This window comes from Aedes albopictus, chromosome 2, assembly GCF_035046485.1.
Source record: "Aedes albopictus strain Foshan chromosome 2, AalbF5, whole genome shotgun sequence".
Taxonomy (NCBI): domain Eukaryota; kingdom Metazoa; phylum Arthropoda; class Insecta; order Diptera; family Culicidae; genus Aedes; species Aedes albopictus.
This window is the reverse complement of record NC_085137.1, coordinates 45,038,051-45,060,919: the sequence shown is the minus strand read 5'-3', so window position 1 is coordinate 45,060,919 and position 22,869 is coordinate 45,038,051. Positions and strand designations below refer to the sequence as shown.

Sequence of the window (22,869 nt, the reverse complement as noted above, 5' to 3'; positions counted from 1 at the left end):
TCGCGAACAAGATAAGACGAATTTCGCCCCAAATCGTATTCGGAGTTGGCAGCACCCTCTCAGATTACAATGAAACTTTCTGGGTATGTACACCAAGACTAGATAAGCCACTTTGCATACTTAGTTTCTTCAAAATTTATCTGGACTGACTTTTGAAAAGGGCTAAACTTTTTTTTATGGATTTTTTTAAAAATGTTTTTAATCAAAAAATGACTACTCCTACAAAAAAGTGTTGTATGGGTGATTATCACAAAATAAGTCAAATTTTAAGAAAAAAATACTGAAAAAAATCCAAAATGAGCCCTACACTGAAAAAAATCATTTCTAAAAATTCAAAGTTAATTAAAAAAAAAACACCATTTTTGATTTTGATGAAATTTTGTCTCAAGAAAGGTAATTATGTTCCCTACCAACCGTCCATACATCACAAGATGGGCACTTTTAAGAAAAAAAAGTTTTTCTAACAAAAACTTTTTCATGTCCAAATTATTATTTTTTCAGTGTCTTTTTTTAAAAACAAACTAAACCAGTGAAGGTTATCTAGTAATCTCAAAATGCAATGAAACTTATTGTGTCATATGCGACAATGCAATGCACCCATATTCACGCAGCAGCACTCTAGAAGTACGAAACAATATACAATTAGAACACGCATTTCATACGTGCTGCTGTAATTTCTACCCAAACGTTTCTACCCCATGTTCTTACCTAATATTAGGTAAGGCTATTTATTAGATTCGAACTACCTAATCGAAAAAAAAACAAATCAAGAGTTGTTTAGGAACAAAACAAGAAAATGAATCGGTATCATTCAACGTGTTACTTCTCTTTGGTTATTAAAGGCAGTTCTGAAAAGTAATGGATCAATCGTATAAATCAAAATTCAACAAATTCAAGTGCAGTGCAAAAATAAACAATCCAAAGTGCAACCGTCATAATCTACGGGGCATGTCATTAAGATTGATAGATAAAATTCATTCCTTGGGATATACACATGAAATCGACGAATCGATGAGTATTTGTGAGTCATGTCGTGGATTGATAAGTCACAACAGAAGCCCGAATACGAAAAAACGCCGATCGGATGGAAACGACGAAACTATGCAACCATCATTTAGTGGGCAGCAACATCATGATGTTCCAGAACCAGAACCGTCAACGAGTGGTCAACAAATCGAACATGAGCTGGGTAAGTAAGCCTTCAACGTGTTAGCTTCTTTTATATAACTCATTTTGCAGCTCGTTGCAAAACTACATTTTTCAGTATTCTTCGTATTTATCCAACCCGGCAAGCCTCGTTGGATAAATGTACTACTTGTGCGAAAAAAAATCATTTTTGCAACTCGTTGCATAAATAACTATCATTAACTTTCCACTGTATTCATTATTATATTGTTAACCTTAACTTTTATCTTACAGATATGGTACCATCTATTCCATCATTGGAGTCAATTCCGTCAACAGATCAACTACAGGGTCCCCATAATATTGAGAAGTTTAATACCATTGCTGAAACATTGAGTTTATCGCCAATCTCATCTAGAAACATGAGAAGTATGGAATATCGCATAAACAAATCATTGCAGATTACGAAAGCAGTTCGAAAAAATATCTTCGGAATAGATTCAACGGATGTTGGCAAAGTGGAGGCGTATGACGAGATAATTATGCAGTTAAAGGATAAGTTCAATCACCCTACAACTGACAGAAGCGAACAGATTAAAATACTATCTGTACTTCCTAAGTCTTGGTCGGTAAATAAAATCACAAGAGAGTTTAACGCACCAATGTATATGGCGAGGCAGGTGAAGGATCTTGTTTATGAACAGGGTATTCTTTGTACCACCGAAAAAAGAAGGGGGCATGGTATTGATGACGATACAAAACAAATAGTAAGAGAATTTTTTGATGATAATGATATCAGCAGGCCAATGCCAGGAACAAATGATTTTGTTTCTGAGGTTCGAAATGGAAAAAAACAACAAGTTCAAAAACGACTTTTGATGATGTCGCTCAAAGAGGCTTATATGATTTTTGTAGATATGTACAAAACTGTGAATATTGGTTTCACAGTATTTACACAGTTGCGACCAAAGCATTGTATTTTACTTGATTCTACTGGTATACATAATGTATGCATATGTACTATTCATGAAAATGTAAATTTAATGTTCAACAGTATAAGAATTGTGTCACAAGATGAAATAATACAAAAAATGCTTTGCGATATTTCCACCAGAACAGATAATTGCTTTTTCCGTGCTTGTGAAAAGTGCGCTTGTAATGAACACATTGAAGAGGAACTTACATTGATATTAGAATCAAATGACAAAGAAGAGATTATATTTCAGCAGCGGTTGAATACTGATCGCTGTAATTTAGAAACGATTATTAAACCTGTTGATTAATTTGTTCCGTATCTTGTTGATAAAATTGACAAACTTATAACACACGACTTTATTCATAAACAACAATAATCATTTCTCAGAAATAAAAAAGATACATTAAAGGATGATGAAATTCTTGCGATTTGAGATTTCTCTGAAAACTATTCATTCATAATTCAAAACGCTGCTCAAGGATATCATTGGAACAACTCGCAAGCAACAATACACCCATTTGAAATTTTCTATATGAAAGATAATAAACTTGTAAATGTTAGCTTCATTATCATATCGGAAGTAATGGCTCACGATACAGTTGCGGTCTAGTTGTTCATCTCAAAAAATGATAGATTTTATGAAACAATTAACGAACTTTTCTAAAATTTATTTTATGTCTGATGGGGCAGCATCACAATACAAAAATAAGAAGAACTTTGCTAGTCTATGTAGATTCCAGTCAAAGCATGCATTAAGAGCAGAATGGCATTTTTTTTGCAACGTCCCACGGTAAAGGTCCATGTGATGCTATTGGTGGCACTCTCAAGCGAATGGCAAAGAGAGCAAGTCTTGCTCGAGATTATGGAAATACCATAACAACTCCACGAGAGTTATATAACTGGGCAGTTGTACAGACAGATAAAAATATAACTAAATTAAATTTCTGTTACGTATCCACTGAACAGTACATTAAAATGTCAGAAGATCTCGAAGAAATATATAATAACGCCAAAACTGGTATTCCATAGTTTTTGCCTATTCCTGACGACAAAGTAAAGGCAAACAGGTGTTCTAATTCAGAAGATGAACCAAAAATATTTAGTATGATCGGAAAAAAATAGAAAAGAACATGTTTGAAATTGGCTCTAAGACACATATATATATATATATATTTGAAAAATTCATAATTATAAATAATTATATATTTAAAAGTGCACTTCAATACATATTGCGATCAAACATTACATTTCCTAAGAAAATACATTTGTAATATTTTGAAGTTTTTTATGTATAGGAAAACCCTTCCAAATGATTGAATAAATAACACAAAATCTCCTAGAAAATTGAGTTTCATTGGATTCTGGGATTGTTATGGCCTTCACTGGTTTTATTGTTGATAACAAAATACAGTGAAAAAAAAATCATTCGAACAAGAAAAAGTTTTTGTTAGAAATACTTTTTTTCCTTAAAAGTGCCCATCTTGTGATGTATGGACGGTTGGTAGGGAACATAATTACCTGTCTTGAGACAAAATTTCGTCAAAATCAAAAATGGTGTTTTTTTTTAAATCAACTTTGAATTTTTAGAAATGATTTTTTTCAGTGTAGGGCTCATTTTGGATTTTTTTCTTAAAATTTGACTTATTTTGTGATAATCACCCATACAACACTTTTTTGTAGGAGTAGTCATTTTTTGATTAAAAACATTTTTAAAAAATCCATAAAAAAGTTTAGCCCTTTTCAAAAGTCAGTCGAGAAAAAAAAATAGAAAAATGAGTATGCAAAGTGGCTTATCTGGGCAAGGTCTACACACCAAGAAAGTTTCGTAGTAATCTGAGAGGGTGCTGCCAACATTTGTTCGAGTTGGCGCGAAATCCGTCAAGCCTTTATTCACGAACACGATAGAACTGACGGTAGTAGCTTCATTTTTACCCGTTCTAATTGAAGGTAACACTTTGTACATCGATGACGATAGTCGTTCTAACATCAGAGTGCCTCTCAATCTGGATTGCACGCCTGGCTGGTTATTTCGGTGCATATGGCACACAAAGGTTGATGTCTGATTCGGTCGTAAAACTGCTACAACCACGATTAACGAGGAATTCACAGCATGGAAATTGTTTTCAAAACAGCACAATCAAAAGGGAATAACGCTAAGTACACTACCAGGCTACGAGGTTAGAGGCAAACTTCATTCTCCGTTCGCCGTGCCACTCGTTGTCATCGTCGTAGATCCCGGTGCAACGGCAAAAACCTCATTCCAATGCACATGGAATTCCGTTCTCCGCACTTCGTCCGTTCTGGGCCTGAACTCGTAGTGGCATGAAAACTAGCCAGCCAGCCAGCCAGAAGCTGGGTCAAACCAAAACCGAGCAGGCAGCTAGCTAGGCATCATCGGGCGGGCCGGGCACCCGTTTGTTTTGGCCTTTATGCATTACACTACTAAACTAAAGGCACACCAGCTAGCAGGCCTGACTATGACTTCTGCCATCGTCGTTCCGTTTTTGCTCATTCTACCGTGGAACCGGATCGCATTCCACGGTAGGCATGCTTGTTTGCATATGTACGGAACGTTGCATACCAAGTACCAACCGCCAAGCAGAAATGCTAGCGAAATTGGATTAAATAATAAAAATCAATAGATCGGTAAGGTACTTCTTGACTCACTTTTTTTGCTGTTCTAGGCAGCAATTATTGTGGTTAGTAGCCACGAAGAACTAGATCTTGGCGATAGTGAAAACCTATGCAACAAGGTAGACAAGTATTTAGTTCACGATAGGTTTGTAAACATTAATAGAATGTGGAGAAACATTTAACTATTGTAACTATCAGGTATGAATTCAGAGCATGTCCGATTATTGTAGCAATTTAGTAGAGCTGAACCTCTACTCAAGTTTTCAAGAGCACTCATAATCTCATCGTATTGTCAAAAAATTGTGAAATTAAGCTTTAAAGTAGATCAGAGCATCCAATACAACTCCAATATATGAAATTCTGGAATTCATTCACAACGTTGAAATCAAACTTACAGACAAAACTAATCTAAAACCACAGTTCAAAAGCCATGAAACTGTGGTTTAACACCAACGCATAGTTGTAACATTGTCAACGACAGAAGACCAACCACAGAAAAAAAAAACAAATCAAGATGAATAATTTATTTTATAGCTGATATGGTACCGTACCGTGGTATCTTCTAATTCCAAATCTCGGCAACCGTATACTTCAACCGGTATAAGCTTCGATTAAAACACATAAAGAATGTCAATTCCATACTTATTGTTCCTTAACCTTTATCAGTTAGCAGTTGGCCTGAGGGTGGCCAAAATGTTTGAGATAGGCAACTTGTTTTTCTCTCACAAAAAAGTGCATCAACTTTTTCATAACGTGCATCAAAAATTCTCAAATTTTGACTGTTTGTCAACCTTTTATATGTGCGTCATTGGTACAAATTTGAGCTCGATTGGTTAATCTTTCGCGAAGCTCGTTCTCGTAAAACAGTATTTTTTAGACAAATAATTTTTGAACTGTCATATCTCGGAAACCAGTGAACCGAATTGGATGAAATTTTGAACGTTAATATATTAGATGGATATGATGATCAACAATGCTTCTTCTTCTTCTGTAAGTGTCTAAGTCCACATCGGACATTAACCAGTCTCTCTACAATTTATTGTTTTTGAGCAGATGGTTGATTGTAACCAAATTGTTTAGTAATCGACATTTTGATACAAAAAAACATGATGATGAAACTTTTCTCCTACATAGTCAATGTACCATAAACATAAATCGTAGTAACGCTACATGGTCCCTTCATCATCAACGACGTCGTCGTCTTTCTTGCGCGCCAATCACTCCACCAAAGATTTTTTTTGGAGAAGAATTGATACCCAATAAAAGAAAGGATGAAGATGATGAACATAACAAATTGAAGACAACGATCGCGATGCGGCAAGCCTACCCAAATCGGTTTTCTTTGCCGTGTGTCGTGAATATGACGGGCAGGGAGGACGCGCCCGATCACCGAAGAAAACAGGTTATCGTTTAAAATCCGATCCAAACTACGTCCGACGAACGAATCAAGTGTGTGCGGCGCGCAGTTTTTTGTTCGTCTCTTTCCGGGACCTGGGTCTCTTCCTCTCGCTGTTGGTTGGGAGCAGAGTTTAAAATTTTCATTTTCAATGAGTGAAATTCATCGTGAATTTTGAAGATTCTCAACTGAGGGATCAAAATAAAATTCATTTTGATGAATGATTGTTTTCACCTATTCATTCATTTTTCTGTCACTGACAATTTTCACTGAGAAATGAAACTGGACCGTAACTCCCGATTATACTTCCAATTACTTCAAAACTTGTGTATAGTAGTTAATTAGAATATGAATTATGTTCTCTATTTGTCCATTAAGTCGAATTGTGCGTCTGTTAACAGAAATTGGACATTTTACGACGTGCGAAAAAATATTCGTGACAGAGAATTGAATGAAAAAAGAGAGGCATTCAGCTGACAATGAATGTGGCCAAACACGAATGAAAAAATGAGAATGTCAATCTTCACTTTCAATCTTCGAATTTTTTACTCTCTGGTTGGGAGTGCCCCTTCCTCCACTGTCCAGGCTCAGGTTGAACTCTTTCACACGTCGCCGTAGGGGTTGCGTGTCACAAGATTCCCTTACTCACAGTGTGCTGCGAGGCGGGTGGCGGCCGGTGCCCGGTCAGAGCCGGTTTCGGATGCCCAAACCCAAGACACACAAGAATGAGAATGAAAAGCCTAACGGAACTTCCCCCTTCGGACCGAGAGATTTCCAATAACAGCCAGCAACAGGCTTGAGAGCTCTTTCGTTCAATAAATGTGAATGTACCGTAGAATGGAATAGGTTTGGTAACCCTATTGTATTTCGGGCAAATCTAAAAAAAGCTCAATCGATCATTGTAGATTTGTCCATAACATGGTATCATATTATGATACTAAGCGCGAGACATTGAGATTTGAATTTCCCTCGTGCTCCGGTGGGAATCGAACACACGGCTCTACCCCATTTAGCATAACGCCATTTGGCATAACGCCGTTTGGCATAATGACCGTAAACATATTCCTGCCGCGTTTTTTAGACATCCCAAAAGTTCAAGTTCAATCTGAATTAATGGTGTCTGACAGTGCCTGAAGCTCACGAAAATTCAAAAATAATTCCTGTCCTGCTCTTACATTCATGCACGTTGCACACAACAGAGACGTGTAGATGTTCATCTAATTTCATCCGAACTTCGGATATTGTCTGTCCATCCGAAATGAAGGCTGTTCCTTCAGGGAACGGAGATGGTCAAGTGGCCCCGTGGCTTGGAGGGAAGAAGTGCCCGTATAGCGAATTGATTGTCGTGTGCTTGTCTCTACCCTATTTGGCATAATCCCGTTTGGTATAATGGCATTTGGCCTAAAAGCCATTTGGCATAATACGAAGAACAGCCTTCTTGGTAAGAATGTGCATAATCCTTTTCAAGATATCTTTATAAAATGTTACTATTCTCTTTTCAAGACATTACTTCAACCAGAAGAGAGTCTCGTGCAAACATAACAGGTTAACTGTTAATTATTTCATTACGGAGTCCACTAATTTTTTTGTGAATTTTGCTTAAACCACACTCCGGTCTGTCAAGATCTGTTTAAAGAATTTCGCCAGAAAGTCAACCAAAGATTTAGTAGCAATGCTTTCAGAAATCATTTTCTCAGATGTTATGGGATTCTTGAAATTCCAAGAAACACTTCACAGGTTTTATAAGGAATTACTTATTCTCAAACTACTTTGGCATTTCCGAAGAGACGGTAGAAGTGCAGAGAAACAGACATCACATTCTAATAGCTTCTCATCGATTAACTTTTCAACGGTTGATTTAAAGTTTGGTAGTTAATCGATTGGCCATCCACGGCGCTGACGTCGTTTCTGCTCCTATTTGACGTTTGCTCACCACCGCCACCTAGTGATAGCTCGACCAAACACAGCATGATTAGCATTGCGCGGTTCATTTTTCGTAAGGATGTTTTTGAATGCTATTTGTTTTAAGTGTTACGTCTGTTTCTTTGTGGTAGAAACTAAAATTCCCAACGGAATAGATGCGTGAGTGTCCAGTATTTAATATTGTGTTGTTCCTTGCTGTGCATGCATCGCTCCTATATGGGGTGAGCATTGCAGGATAACCGATCGCGTTCGCTATTGTCTCGTGCGAAAACGACTTCGTGGCCGAGCGGTTAGCGGCGTCAGTCGTTTAGGTGTCTCGTAAGCCTCGGAGTGTGGGTTCGATTCCCGCACCAATCGAGGAGAAACTTTTTGTCAATACGGAAAATTCTCCACTGGGTGTCATATGTGTTGTCCCTTGTCGAATGTTAGTAATGTTCAGTCTGTGCGGCCTCTGGCCGAAGACGGTGTAGTGTCTTTAAATGGATGCACAAGTGTTTAGTGTTGCTTCTTGTTGTGAATGCATAGGGTTTGAATTATTAGTCTGTCCTTTATCGCGTTCAGCTAATTCTTGCGTGGAACGGGCTAACAACTTCTGCTCCCTAATAGGGTGGAGATGCGCGACAGGATTTATTTTATAAGACAGGTTTTCGTATAGAAAAGTGGTCGGTTGTGCGCGAAAGTTAGTGTTTATTGATCAATTGTCACTTCACATCACCAACCATAGGTGACTCCTAGATTGACAATGTACCCTACCCTACTGACAAAAACTCCTTGCCATGACAATGGTAGAGACACTGAGATGTTTGGTCTTCATAACAACGGTTTTCTTGCTAACACTTCCTTCCCTCCTCGATGACAGTAAGGACGTGGCCAGCGCCGTTATTGACATAACTGGTGTTTTCGAACTGTGTGTGCATATTGAGAATTCATTCGTTCTTTGTGCAATTTCGATTGTTCCGGTCAATCACGGAGTACCAACTACGAATTATGCGGTCATCTATACTCATGCTCATGGTAGAAGCTTAAATTTCCAACGGTTGTTACGCTTTTTCACATATTGAACTAGAAATAAACAGTTTATTTCTAGACCAACATGTGAAAAACGTACAACAACCATTGCGATCGTAACCTTCTACCGTCCCTTCGAAAATTCCAAACTTCTTCCGTGCTCTTGAAAATGCGAGTCAAAAATGCCTCTGGACGTTCACCCATTTTACAGAAATTTAAAAAAAAACACAATCCGAAAGTTGAAAAAAACATCTGAAATCTGAGTTATTCTGACTAGGTCGCATTACTTAGAAGACCCTAAGTCCCCGATGGATATCCAGGAGGAACCTCCGTAGGATTTTCAGAAGAAATCCATTTAGAAGGAATTCCGGAGAAATCTCTGAAAGAACTCGTGGAGGAATCCCAGAAGGAAATCTTGGAATAATCCCTGCAGGAACTTCTGTAGGAATCAAGAATGGTTCAAGAATCTTTCTCAGAGAGGTCTCTGCAGGAACTGCTGTACCAAACGCTGAAGGAACTTCTGCAGGAATCAAGTATGGTTCAAGAATCTCTCTCAGAGAGGTCCCAGCAGAGACTTCTGAATAAATCTCTGATTGGAATTTCCGAGAGATTCCAGAGCAATTCCAGGAAAAATCACCGACGAAATTCTAGGAGGAATTTTCGAAGGAATCAAAGAAAAAATCCTCAATGGAAACCCAGGAGGAATCTTCGAAAGAATTCCAGCATGGATTCCAAAGGAATTTCAGCTGGAAACCCGAAAGGATTTCCGGCAGGAATTTCGAAAAGAATTTAAGGAGGAATCCCCAAAAGATTTCTAGGAGAAATGCCCAATAGAATTCCTGTAGGTATACCTGATTCTAGTTCTAAAGAAATTCTAGAAGAAACTTCTAGAAAAATCCCTGAAGGAACACGTGTAGGAATTCCTGAATGAATTCCTGAAGGAACCTCTTGAAGAAATCTTTTATGTAACTCCTGGAAGCATCCGTGAATCCTCCTGGAATAATCTCCGAAAGAACTACAGGAGCGACCCCTGCAAGAATCTCTGGAAGAATTTCTAATGGAACTCCTGGAGAGACCTCTGAAGGAACTTCTGGGGGAATCCCCTTCAGCAGGAATATCTTAAGAAACATCTGCAAGAATCTCTGAAACTCCTGGAGAAATGTTCGAAGCAACGCTTGGGCTAATCCATGAAGGAACTTCTGCAGGAATTCCTAAAGAATCTATAGTAGGAAACCCTGGGGAAACTCCTAGACTAATTTCTGAAGGACTTCCTGTAGGAACTCCTGAAAAAAAAACTTCCAGAGGCTCCTGATGGATATTCAGGAGGCATTCCTGAACCTTCCTGAAAGAATCTCTGAATGAACTTCTGGATGAATTCCTGAGGGAGCTCTTGTTGGAATAGAAGAGGGAACTTCTAAAGGAATCCCTGATAAACCACCTGAAGGCATCCCTGAATCTTGCTGGAAATACTGGGGAGATCCCTAAAGGAACTACCCAGCCAACACACGATCGCATATGCTGTTGAATTAGATGCTAAAGTGGAGGCGTTATGAGTATTACAATATTATAATACCTTATACGCGATTAAATGGAAGCATGTACGGATATGGCCTCCACATTAGCATCCTATTCTACATCATATACGACTTCGTGTTTGCTGGGTTCCGGGGAGATCACTGTAGGAATTTCTGTAGCAATATTTACAAGCGCTTCTATACTGCAGAAATCCTCGAAGGAATTCATAAATTAATCCCTGGAGGAACTTCTGCAGGAATACCTTAAAGAACCCCTAGAGAAATCCCTGAAAGAACTCCTGAAATAATCTCTGAAAAATCACCATGAGGCATCCCGAAGGAATTCCAAGAGGAATCTCCGAAGAAATTTCTGGAGACATCCTTGAAGAAACTTCAGCAGGGATACCACAAGGAACTCCTGGAGTGACTTCTGAATGGAGCGATCCCCAAAGGAACGCCAGGAGAATTCCCAGATTGGAATTCTAGAGGAATTCCTGAATGAATCTGTGAAGGATTTCCTGCACTAATTCCTAAAGGAACTCCAAAGAATTCCAGAAGTAACTTCAAAAAGAATCTCTGAAGGAACTCATAGACTAATCTCTGAAGGAGCTCCTATGGGATTCTTGATGGATCCTGATTCCTCCTGAAAGAATCTCTGAAGGAACTCTTGGAGTAATCCCTGATGGAATTCATGTCGCAATTTCTGAGAAATCTTCTGAAAAAATACATGATGAACTTACTCTGTTTGTTTTAAAACAAATTCTTACAAAGAGGCATGATATAATCAAACAAATGACTTTATATTCATCGATTCTGTCGTAATGTATCATATATGTGTCATACTATTTAATCACATTTATTTATGCTATGATTTATTTCAATCGAACGTCTAAATTATAAAGCTAATAGCTCATTCTATACATTTGAATACTTTGGGTGTTATTTATTACAATGTGAATTATGTGTTAATATGAAATTCCAAAAGTTTTCCAATTTGACTACACGAAAGTCTAGGCAAATTGTCTGTTTTTTCCTGCATCTTACATTCAAATGCAGCTGCGATAAAGTTGAATATTTAAAAAGATAAAGAACACATAAATTTCCTAGTCGAAAACTACAGATGAACGTTCTTTAATTTATGTGTATTCAAAAGATCTACTGAATCATTCAATATAGTTCTCGAAGTATCTGTTCAGCCTACTTCCAACCAAAGTCGTCTCGCAGATCAAAGAAACCCCCTCTCACGGTACATTCACATATGCGTATACGTGTGTTGCGCGATGGTGCTGAACTGAAGTGGACGAGACGGGAAGATTTTGGCTATCAAGGTGAAGAGGACGAACGAAGAGATGCTGGAATTTTTGCGCTACGTGGCTGGCTACAAAATAACCAGATTCCAGTGGTGGACCATCGGATCGGTTTTGGCTTCGGCGGTGTATGCTGGAGCAACAACGACCCATAAAAGGAATGTCGTTAGTGTTTGATTGTGTGTCCACTGTCCAGTCCAGTCCAGCCCACACGGTCAACCGTGTGGCAAAAGCCGACAGTTTCTTAGAAACTGTCATCGGCAGAAATCAACTTGAGCTACTCTTGGGGAACCTTATCGCAGAGCATATCGAAATGATAAGGCGGCAAACTCACGTTAATATATTAATTCAATTCTTATCGAAGAAGGTTCAATGGCGAATGATGAACTAGCTACATAGGAATTTTCAAAGAAGAAGGTATTTCGTTTGGCTTCACGCATGGAATTTCTTTGATTTCTTGGCGGTAAGGAAAAATATTCCTTCAAAATGAAGTGTTAATGTAAGAATGAACTCCATTGATGGTTTTTAAAAATGATTATAAATCAATTATTCATTGCTCCACTGAGAGACATCCCCGCATGACCGACCATTTCTGCCATATAAAAATCACAATTATCATCGTGAGGCCACCGGGTGTCAAAGTCGAATCCATTAGCGTGCTCTCACGAAAGCCGACAAACGGCCACTACCGCTGTCCAGATTGAAACAAAATCATGACATCATTAGCGAATTGTTGCGGTGAAATTCACGCATTCGATCGAACTCGGTTTCGAAAAAACAGGTCCGCGACTATCTCTATCAGCCAGCGCGCTTGATAAAACTAGCTAAGCCGCGATCAACGACACGATTGGAGAAATTAGCATCCCCATCCCCGCATCTAAATCTATAAGGTGCCAGAGGTGATAGAATTCGAAATTCTTCGAGAACCAGTTTTCGGCTTTCTAATGCTGTGGACTCGAGTCGCCATCAGGCGCGGCCATGGGGACAGAGATTATTCGTCGTCGTAGAAACTGGGTAGATACATTTTTTTTTCTCCGGACTAACAACAGGTTCAATAAATCGGAACCGAATCAGAGGGGCGATGGAGAAGATGATGCTGATGTCGTGATCGTAAATGGAGATCCACACACAAACATAGCATACCTGTATGGTGACAGACAGCAGTTTAGTATACTATAGCAATGATTCGCCCAGCCAGCCAACGTGACATCAATGTGCTAATTAGCCAGCGGAACATGGCTGCGCCTTTGATAGAAGTGTTGAAGGCTCATGTGTGTATCTACCACCTATCATCGGATAGAACGTTCGTCAGAATGAGAGATGTGAATATTTTTTGTATCATTGTCCGTCTCTGTCTCTAGTGTGAATTGTTGAACGAGATGCTCGTTCAACCAGAAGCGAAATCTTGAAGGAATATTATAATCAGAATGACATCACGCTTTTCGATCGAATGGGAAGAATGTGATGAAATGTAGTCATCTTCAATAATGATGACTTCGTGAAGAAGTTGAAAATCCAGAGGAATTTGCGGATGATTTTCAGGAAGCAAGAAAAAATTAAAAGGAAGTTTGATATCAAAGGTAATGGAATAAAGGAGGGTTCAATCGAATGTTTCCTGCAAGACGGGGATGCCCGAATAAACGCTGAGCGATAGAATTTCATCTATCTAGAAATTCCTCCTCAACAACTTCTCCGGGAACTTTGATTTTCTGGATTTCCTCCAGAGATTCATCTTAGAATTGCTTCCAGGGAACGTGGCGAAATTAGTTTTAGAACTCCTCCCGGAATTTCTTGAGGAATTTTTCATTGAATTCTGCTCCGATTTTCTTCTGGATTCCTGCCGAGATTTCCTTAGGTATGTATATTTGCAGACATTTTTCCAATGATTTTTCCTTCCTTAAATTAACCGCGATTTTTACCGGAGTGCTATCCGATATTACGTACAGGAGTTCTCCTCGAGAGTCGGGATTTCTTCCAAAAGAGTTGCTCTTTGGATTTCTGTAAATGTTACTTTATAGATGCTTCCCAGATTTTTGAAGTTCCATCCGTGATATTTACAGGAATTCTTTCCGAGAAATGTTTTCACGAAGATCCTTTTGGCATTTCTCTTCCATAATCACTCCTGGGACTTCTACAAGAGTTCATTGTAGAATTTCTTTAGCAAATAGCGTTGGGAATGGAATTTCGCCAATATTTCGTCTTGGTTATTCTTCCTGGGGTTCTCTCATGATTTGTTGTAGACTTAATCTCTGGTATTTTCAACAGGAGTTCCTTCCCAGATTTTTCCGTGAGGTTTCTGTATATCTTCTGAAATTACCTCCAGAGATATACTTTGTGAGGGTTTTTTCTAAGAAATACTGGAAAGGGATAACGATAAGAAATCAGGGAATTATTCCTGTACAAATCCTGGCAGATATCTTAAAATAAATTTGTGTGTGGACATCCGTGAGAAATTCTCAAGAGGAACAGTCAGGAAAATCCCTTGAGCAACTCCGGGAAAAAATCTGCGAGGATCTTTGGGAGAAATCTTGGAAAACCCACTATAAATATCCGGGAGCAATCATGCAGAACGCTCGCATAAATAAAATCTCGGAAGAATTTCTGAATGAAATTTATTTTTTTATTATCCAATCACTTAACCTAATTTACAGCTCTTTTGTCCACTGGGGCACTGCCTGAGCAATTCCAATGGGCCAATGTAGCCAACTTTTCAAGCTTTCACCGCATGTAAACAGAGGCGCCACCGTATATGGACATTAACACTGTGACAGCAGTGGAGTTATGTCAAACACACAAGGCTACGGTGGCGCTATATGTTCATTCCATAGCGGCCGTTTTAGTTATTTTAGTGATCCATTGGCAGCTGCACTTACACTTTGTACAGCGCCTAAATGTATTTTATTCTAATTCTACTAGGTATATTGAACTGGTTGCCTTTGCGCTGCTGTCACGTTTCTACCCTGTCCATGATAGAATGATGAGCACAAGAATGTTGATGTGGGACTCTTGTTTCTTTTCCAGTCGAATTGGGAGTCCGTTATGAATTGCCATTAGCCGATATCCAAGTTTCCGGGTCCGTTAGAGCATAGGTTCCCAAATGTTCAGGTACGCTACCCCCTTTTGCTTGCAAACATACTTTTCGCGACCCACCACATAAATTCCCTCAATTGTTGTCTGTTACAGTACAATCTTCGACTGTCCCTCGCGACCCCCTGGATGAAGACCGGCAACTCCCCTAAGGGGTCGCGAACCACAGTTTGGAAACTATGCGTTAGAGCATATGCTCAGAAGAGGGTTAGGTGTCAGCCGCTCTCGGAGGGAAGAGCAACTGAGCATGAGCATGAGAATTGGTGACCCTACACTTCGTAGTTGCTACTCTGTGAGCGAGTTACGATGGGAATCTCGTCGCGCTGGATTGTTCGAAGGAAAAAGTAAAAAATGACGCGTGTTTGGGGCACTTGCGATGGGGATCTCGATCTGGTGGCATTGTTCGAAAGAAAATGTGAAAAATGACGCGTGTTTTGGGCAGCTGCGATGGGGATCTTCATCGCGTTGCGTTGTTCGAAGGTAAAAGTGAAAATGACGCGTGTTTGGGGCAGTTCCAATGGGATTCTCGATCGAGTGGCATTGTTCTACAAATAGAATCACGCTACAGAATTCAATTTCGTGCCTAAATATATGTTTCGAGCAAGATATGCCCATTTAGCTGATGTAAAAGTCCACCAAACAGGGAACGCCAATCCAAAGTGTCAGGATCACCTTTTTGGGTTGTGTTACGGAGTAAGATCTACCAAGCCGAACCCTGGTGACATCCAACACATTAAGCTAGGGCAATGTGTTTCGGTAATAAGGAATCATAGTACAAAGCCCTTGTTACCAGAGACAGTTTCTAAAATTGCATTTATTTTGCCTTACGGATAGTTAAAGACGAGAACGGTTTGCCCCCGCCGAGACATCAAGTGTAGTAAGGAAAACAAACATGGTTTACGTAACTAATTGCGTAATAACCTATTAAGGACTGATAAGTACTGGTGATACAAGGACACACGTGAATTCTTATTACTGAACACATTCCATAATTTGAGAGTCTTTTAACTAGTCTAAAGTCCCGGGTTTTTCTATGTTGTCCTGGGACTAAACTAGAAGCAAGACATGGATGGGGCCAAAGTTCCGATGCATGGGCAAATTTTAGTTCTATCATTTTGTTTTTCTCAGAAATCGAATCGATTGTGTGTGATTAGGGGCACACTTTTGCTGGGTTTTATGTCCCTATGAAAATGGTACCTTTTCATCACATTCGATTTCTCAAACCTCAGTCTGAGGTAACAAAAAAAGAACTCTGCAGAAATCGATGCTTCATTGCCTCTCAATGATGATGGAGTAGTATGACCAGGGATGCCAGGTGAAATTTTCAAATGTCTTCACAAGGCACGCTAAAATGTCTTCACACCCCACATTGTGGCTTCAGTATAAAATTAATGCTGAAAGTCATTAATCGGGAACTCCTCCAGAAGATCCTCGTAAAACTCTTCAGGAGTTTCTCGAGAATTCATCCAGGAGATCCCTGGAGATCCTCCAGGAAGTCCTCGGCAATTCTTACAGAAGTTCCTTGGGAATTACTGTCGGAGTATGTAGCTCGGAACTTTTTCGGAATTTTATCGGGAATTCCTCCAGATCCAGAGTCTCATTCATGAATTCTTTGAACAGTTTGTCGGGAAATCCTCCTGTAGATCCTTGGGAGTTCCTCCAGGAATTCATCGAAAATTCCTCCAGGCAATTTTCGGGAATTCCTACAGAATTCCTCCTGAAGATCCATGGGAATTCCTCCAAGAGTTCCTCGGGATTTCCTCTAAAAGTTTGGCAAGAATTTCTTCAGAAGTTTTCCGAGAATTCTTTCAGGAGCTGCTCGGCATTTTTTCCAGCAGTTCCTCGGAAATTCCTACAGGGGTTTCTTGGGAATTCCTCTAGGACTTCATCGGGAATTCCTCTCTAGGAGATCGTCAGGAATTTCTGCAGGAATTCCTTGGAAATTCTTCCAGGAATTTCGGGAATTCCTGCAGGAAAACCTCGGGAGTTCCTCCAGGAGGTTCTCGTAAATTCCTCCAGCAGTTGCTCGAGAATTACTCCAAGAGTTCCTCGGAAATTCCTCCTGGAGCTCCTAGGTAATTCTTCCAGGAGTTCCACGAGAATTCCTCCAGGAGATCCTCGAGAACTTCTTTAGATGATCATCGAAAAATCCTCCAGAAGTTTTTATCTTCTGTATGACAGTAGTTTTGAAACAAGCTGCAAATATTTCTTGCTAATCCCATTACGAATATCATTCAATTGTTGGTTCGCCTTTCATTTTGCTGTTTGCGCGCTATTTGTACCCGCAAAAAATGGTGACGGTTGAAGTATTTTTTTACTTCGTAGCGAATAAGTCTCGCGATAGGGGAAATATTGAGTGCCAAATACTCCTTAGGATCGCCTGTTTATTATTCTAACACTTTCCGGTAAGTTTCTCTGGATTATTTATTGGTGCAATATTGATATTTGCTTAATTTTTTTTAACTCTTTCCAGAGAATCTCAGTGGGAAACCAATTCAAGTATTTGTACAAGAAGGAGGATTATGTCGTGGAAATGGCAGTGATGCTGCGGTGTTTAACATTTGGAATTAGAGGTAGTGAAATAAAGAAAACTAAACAATATTTGTAGTACACATTTTCTCATAGTTCTGGCAAAATCTAATATCACAACTGTTCCAACTAGTTTGAGTGAAAATCCTTATGAAAATCACTTCATTGGGTTATCTCTCAAATTAGTTGGAATGGTTGTGATATTAGTTTTTGCCAGAATGTTTAAAAATAATAATCCAGAAGTGAAAAACTCCCATATGAACAATTTTTGGTTTCGTAATTATTTTCATTTATTTTGCATCCGCTTTATTGGATGACTTTTGAATGACCATCATCCTTTCCTGTATTTGTTTTGATTTTGAATTGTATGAATATAATGCTAGCTTTGAATGATTTTTATATCTCTTGTTTTGATTCTGTCAAATCGGCAAGTGAATGATGGCCTTCTTCAAATCATCTTATATTAGGCATGGGGCTCGGATGAGGCAATTTTCATACAATTTTTGGCGGGGATTTTTCTTCAGTGTAGTTACTGATCGTGATCTATCATAGGGCACTTTGTTTAGTGTGCCCAACAGACCCATTTGATTTTGCTGTGAAACGTTTAGTAACGCAATTCTCATTACAAAGCGTTACCAGCAAAATCAAAGGGTCTGTTGGGCACACTAAACAAAGCCAGCAAGTGCCACATTCTAGGTCCCTCATGGAACAGTCGGTTTGCTTAGGGGTGCGCAAAATAAAGTTCAATACTGTTAAAGACAGACTTGTTAGAATCCCAAAATGGCCGCCACAATGGCGGACTTTGGCACCTACTGACGATTTTGAGGGCACAAATCTCTAAACAAAACCAGCGCATCTGATCTTCTTATTTTAAGCTTATTACAAGTGAGCAAGAATAGAATAACAAAATTGCACTGTTGTTTGAAGCTTGCTTCTTGAGATTTGTGCGTCTGAAGTTCTTATGCACTGTTAAAGCGAGATTTCAAGACGTTTGTCCTTAAAACAAAGTTCCAATTTGATCACACTGCTGCTGAGCGGCGCTCTTTCACAGGAAACGATTATGTCGAATATTCTGGGCTTGGATATATATGTCGCTGTTGCTGGTAGTACGTGCTTCTGGTTCGTTTATTTCGTAACAAGCAAAGGATTAAAAAATAGTATTTTGAAGACTTAGCAAGAGTTTTTAGGGACTTGAGTGAAATTTCTGCCATTTTTTTGATCCATGAGTTTTTTTTATCCGTATCAACGATTAATGTATTAAGGACAAACGTATTGACATCCCGCTTCAACAGTGCATCAAAATTTCAAACGCACAAATCTCAAGAAGCAAGCATCACACAACAAAGCATTTTATTATTATGTTCTTGCTCACTTGTAATAAGCATAAAATAAGAAGATTAGGTGCGCTGATTTTGTTTACGAAGAGATTTGTGCCCTCGAAATCGTGAGTAGGTGCCAAAGTCGGCCATTGTGACGGCCATTTTGGGATTCTAACAAGTCTGTCCTTAATCAAGTTATTTTGATTAAAGATCGCCTTTTATCTTATTCACACAGCTATTTTTTAAGGATCAAGGATTTTTCGGAGTAAGTAACGTTGATGAATTTGCTGCGTCTTGGACATTAATTAAGTTTCTCAAGATTCCTTTCTTTTCAGATTTTGTCTAGAAGATCTGACAGAATCCAGAATTTGCGCCTAAAAGCTTACAGCTATTTATTCAAAGATTTCTCAAGATCAACCGAAAAACCTCACAAATTTTGATAGAAATTTCTCCAAAAAGTGAACTAATTAATATTCTTAGACAAATGATTGAGTTACGCAATTTTCTGATGTATCAATGAAATTAATGGAGCGGTCTACCTTACCACGAATTCTATTCAATAATTCAAAATTTATTCAAATGTGTAAAATTAGAGAATCGTAATTAATTGGCTGTAGAAATATTGTATCCACTTCAGCTGATAAACATCGAACAAATGTTTGTCTAGCTATCGATACCTGATTGAGGTATCCGTAATCGCATGTTTTATTCGTATCGTATATCCTCCCGAAAAACAGAACGCCTTCGCGAAAATGTACCAAAATAGCCAACTTTAGAATTAAAAATACCCACTTGAACACAGTAGCCGTACGGGAATTGAATCTCAAAGCAAAACACAGCTCGCAGACCAATCTTCGCCCAACCAAACGTGATGCTACTACTACTTCATGAAATGGTACACCCACGCAGCGTTTGTTATTGTAGATGGCCCTCGCCTCTGGTAGTGGTGGAAAGATCTCTGGGAATCTTATGATTTTTTTTGTTTATCTCCGGTTATAGAAGCATAAATTGAAAAAAAAATTAAAATGTTTAATTCATTCTGTTTTGTTTCTTGGCCTCCCTTTATTTCGTCTTCACGTTTCGATAAAATACCATCGTAGGTTGTTATGCATGTAAATAATGCAACCACAAAAGGCATGTACGTGTAGTACTACCAAAACCAAGTTCAAGGTTACAACAACGTGACAAGAATGCACATCGTCGATCGTGGGCGGACATTGGAAGGTGCAGGTTTTGAATATCCAAATATTCAGTGTTTCTTACCTGTCGTTTGGGCCGTGATTTATTGATGACGACGATAATCCTTTGTATCCAATGAAAGAAGTCAAAATGCAGGAACACACTAATAATTTATTCAACGACTTGGTATCCAGTTATTTCACACCACAATGTTGATGTTGATGGTTTTCCTTTTCGGAGTTCTGTTCTCAACTATCGATAAACTGCGCACTGTTGGAAAGATCTTTGGAACACCACGTAAAGATTAAGAATTTATCTCTAATCACACTTCACAAAACTGGACATTCGATTTCATGTTTCACCAAAAATAATATCCAAGAAACTGATTTTTAAATCTAAACTGACATAAGTGACGATGTTCCGAACACCGAAATTATTCGCTATTATTCCGGTTTTCCCTCATTTCAACTTTTCGACGGTGATTTTCATGGTGAACACTGCTACTTCGGCAATGATGACGGTGATGACCCAGCGGCAGCAGCAGCAGCAACAGTCAATACCTACAACACCCGCCGCCAAGTGAAACACTCTCGCCGCGCGCACACACATTCACCAGCAAGCAGAGCGGAATTCTGCGACCACGACGACAAAAAATTACTGCTGTTTTATTTTTTTTTTCGTCTTTCATCTTTGCAACTGACTACTGCGCGGCTGACTGTGCGGGGAACCGACGAGCTAGCGGTTACTTCCAAACGTAATGGATACCAAATATTTCTGCCTTGAGCTGTTTAGAATTTTAAATTGGTCTAACGATATTTAAAATTTTTATCTTTTACAATTCCATATGCAACCATCTCTAGAACTTTTTTTTTTATAACGCTTTCAAACAACGTTGTACACCAAAAATGAAACACCAAGTACAGCGATACTTCGAGGAAAGTCACGGCCCAACGAGCATTATAATTCATTTGTCATTCAAAGATTTCTTCAAGAACCTATAAATGTCTACATGTATGTAGTGCCAGTGCAGCCTATATTCCATAAGAAATACTTCAAAATAACTCCTACAAGTATTTCCGGGATTTCACTACAAATTTGGCTATGGATTACAATAAAACTTGACTAAAAGTTCGAACAGGGATTCTTTCAGGAAACTTCTTTAGGAGTTCCCAAAACGGTTTATCTAATCTAAAGGATCGTTTGGAAAGATTCCCCACTAATCGATTCGGTATTTTTTCAGCCTTCTCTTTCTCAGTGGGATTTATAAGATTTCCTAAAAGGTTTCCAGTAAATGTTTTATTGCAATTGTCTCCATTTACCACAAATTTCAAGGTACTTATGGAAAAATGTTCCCAAATATCTGTCATAAAAAAGGCATAGGCTTGAGTAGGGTATAATGTAAAATTTACGCCTTATTTGGTGCGTATAGATTATCGCCATCCTAGAGCTTCCTAGAGATGGTTTGAGAGTATCAGCGTTTTTCTTTAAATATCTTTGTTTCTAATATGTAGAACCAATTGGGACAAAAAGAAAAATTATCTCTTCCCAGCATTCCCAGAGGAAATATGAACATATCCGTACATTTGAAACGTGCTATTTTTGTAACTCTTGTGAAAAAAAAAATGTTTAAGGTAGCCGTCTTTGTCTTTATTGATTAGACATTCTGACAAAATCCCGAGTTTTTTTTTTCACATTTGTCGAGGGGGTGGGTTGCAAGAAGAAACAAAGAGTATACTTAAAAAGTTTAAAATCTTTATATATCAAAAAAGTTCATAAAACTCAAATATTTATTGTGTAACTTCCAATATTAAGCCAGTACTTTTTACTTAAGTTCCCAACAATTCCTTAAATTTCACATTCAGAAAAAATAATATTATATCTGTATATTATGTTTATCACAATCTATCACAATGATTGTTTATGATTAAAATATGATGTTAAATATTTATTTGGGTCAGAAGATTCATTGGGAAATACATATTCCAAAAAGGACCTGATAAAACAGTCAAGCCATATTTCGTCTGATTTCACCTGGAATGTTTCTCCTCTTGCTGGTGCTGCTGGTGTGAAGTAGTTTTGCTGGCTGCTGCCGGGGAATGTTTCCAAGAGTAAAAGTGCGTTCTTTTATGTAATCGTAAGCCAAATTTCTTTCCTGTCGATTTTAGCAAACTATCCGCTGAAGCACATCACCATTCAAAAAAATCAAAATTTGAAACACGGTTGATAAGTCGTCTGCGGATTCACAAATTTCCGCACTAGAATTTCCTAATTCAATTTGCACAACTTTTTTTTCCTTCAACAGGAACAGCCCATCTTCAACGCAAAAACACACACCGATAAGCAGCCACTGGTCAGAACCGAAGTAACACTAGATCATTTCCACCCGGAGGAACACGCCCAGAATATTTTCCGATACGTCAAAACACATCACACCTTGATCGAAAAAGATAATCAAAATTCTCTCCAATCACCTTGCGAACGTCAATAAAATTGTTCACCACTTTTTTCACGTCAACTCGAAACTGCGTTCAGCTCAGCCACTACAACAGTGCTCGTCCTCGTCGTCGTCGTCGTCACTCTTGTGCTTCGCAACAAAATTCCTATGCACGCACACAGCTGCCCAAGGAACCGTTTGTGCAAGAGTGTTGAACGTGAGGAAAAAAAAAGAACAAGAAAATAACACAAAACACCCAGAACCGTACTGCGATGTCGCGCTTATGCGGGATGATGTCCACTGTCAACCGTACAAAACACTTGCGTTGTGGTCAAGATTCAGCTAATCACTGAGCGAACGAACGAACGGGAAAAAAACGAACCGCTGTTGATCAACTACCACCACCGCTCGCTACTGCCACTACTGCACTGACTGGTC

General features: G+C 38.8%; 1 protein-coding gene across 3 annotated transcripts in view; it reads right to left on the bottom strand.

Annotated features, from left to right (window-relative positions):
• LOC109432531 (protein kinase C and casein kinase II substrate protein 3) overlaps positions 1-22,429 on the bottom strand; it is a 104,911-nt gene extending 82,482 nt beyond the window's left edge. Inside the window, exons 1-2 of one of the 3 annotated variants that reach the window (XM_062849592.1) lie at positions 22,332-22,429; positions 20,082-20,280 (exon numbers count right to left, since the gene is read on the bottom strand). The gene's annotated coding sequence lies outside the window, so the exon portion shown is untranslated. Of the gene's footprint in view, positions 1-20,081; positions 20,390-22,331 lie in introns of those variants that run through there. The other 2 variants (XM_062849593.1, XM_062849591.1) reach the window with 2 other exon arrangements.
• Between the last annotated feature and the right edge of the window lie 440 nt (positions 22,430-22,869).